Below are 1,848 nucleotides of genomic sequence, written 5' to 3'. Positions count from 1 at the left end.
CTCTTCTCCTCCCCACTGCCCCAGCCTGCCAGGCTCCAGCTCCTGAGCCCCAGCCCATGGCCCCACGAGCTTCTCATCAATGGAGAACCCAATGGGAACCAGAGGGGGGGCAGGACCCCCTCTCAACAGCCCTTCACACCCTCTGTGATGTCCAGCTTGGAGAGCCAGGGGCACAGGAAGGGATGTTCCCTGGAGCTGCACTGCAGTGCTGGGACTCACCTGTCCCAACAACATGGGTGCAATCGTGTTGGTGGTGTAAGTCTGGATCATAGTCTCCACCGTCTCCTTATCAAGTGGAGCTGGCTTTGCAATTCCAGCATTGTTGATGAGGATGGTCAGCCCTGAGCCCCCCAGGAGCTCCTCAACTCTGGCTGCAGCCGCCTTGATGCTGGCGCGGTCGGTGACTTCTGCAGAGCCGAGGAAGGGGAGGTTACTGCCCACGACCTTATGGTGGCTTTGAGCCGCCTGTGTTCCCCCAGAGAGGGCTTTGCCCACTGGCCCCGCAGGTACCAGCCCATTGGCACAGCTCTCTTCAAGCAAGGAACTGTCTGGGTGTGCCCAGTGCTTGGTCACTCGCCAGAGGAACTGGGGCGAAGGTTCCCCATCTCGGGGCACCTACCGAGTGGGAGGATGACCAGGTTGGGGTGCTTGGAGGCCAAATTCTGTAGCTCCTGCAAGAGAGGGCACTGTGAGGGCACAGAGAGGCAGGAGGGGCTGTGCAGAGGCTCAGCCCTTCCCGTGGCCTGACCCTGAACCACAGCACACCCAGCACCCTGACTCAGCTGCCCTGAATACAGTAGGTGGGGAGTTGCCTCATGACCAAGTGTCACTGATCCCTCCACACACACCATGCACAGCTGCTCCCAGGGTGTCCCAGCCCCGCTGCCCTGTGCTGTGGCTGCCTGACCACAGCTCCAACCCTTTGCAAACGCCCCCCCCACTCCAATTTCCCCCAGCACTTACCACTCCCATCCCCCAGCACAGCCACTGCCTCCCAGCCCAGCCTCACCTGTGCTCGCTGTCCCTTGGGGTCCCGACAGCCTGCAAAGACCCACTGGGGTGGGTTTGGCATCTTCAGGAAGTGCTGGACGAACCCCAGGCCGATGCCCCGGTTGGCCCCAGTCACCAGGACAGAGCGGACACGAAGCTCTCCCATGTTGCTTCTCCCTCTGCTGCAGCTCACACTGTTTGCTCAGCTCCCCAACGTTTCCTTATAACATTTTCCACGGACACTCCACCCACTCAGGGCTTGCACCAACCCTTGGATCCAGGTACAGCTTCTCCAGACCTTCAAACTCCAGGATATAGATCCTGGCTGGGAGCCCATCCTTGTTACCAAAGGGCAAAAATCACTTGGCTTCTTCTGGCAAATTCTGATGGCCCTGGGAAACCTGGTGCCATAACACAGGGGAGGCTGTTGGGGGTGAGGAGGGAAGGAGTGGGACATGGAAGGGACGTGGAAAACTGCATGGCTCAGGTAGGTCTGACATTTCACAGGATGGGCTTTCTAAATCAGACCCACAGTGCAGACGGAACAGGCTGATCTCATCCCCTCCCCAGGTCCCCTGAGCCAGGTCGTGCCTCAGATGGCCATGAGCAGACATTCTCTGCCTTGCTCTTGCCTCTTCCAAGCCAATGTCCATTCCCTGATTGTCAAGGCAAAGATCTGTGGAGTGGAGGAAACCCAGTGGATCCAGTGCCCCGTTGGAAGGATGGGGATCTGCGTGGCCAGCCCATCACCAACAGCTGGCCCTGCACTCCAGCTGTGCACCAGCTGGGGGCTTGTCAGGCCTTAACAGAGCGTTGGTGTGTTTGCCTCAGGAATTTGTGCCGCTCCTGGAGCAGGCG

The sequence above is a fragment of the Empidonax traillii genome, unplaced genomic scaffold, assembly GCF_003031625.1.
Source record: "Empidonax traillii isolate 1590-97213 ecotype Southwest subspecies unplaced genomic scaffold, ASM303162v1 scaffold6311:size6237, whole genome shotgun sequence".
NCBI lineage: Eukaryota > Metazoa > Chordata > Aves > Passeriformes > Tyrannidae > Empidonax > Empidonax traillii.
The sequence above is the reverse complement of the archived record's forward strand: the minus strand, read 5'-3'. Positions refer to the sequence as shown.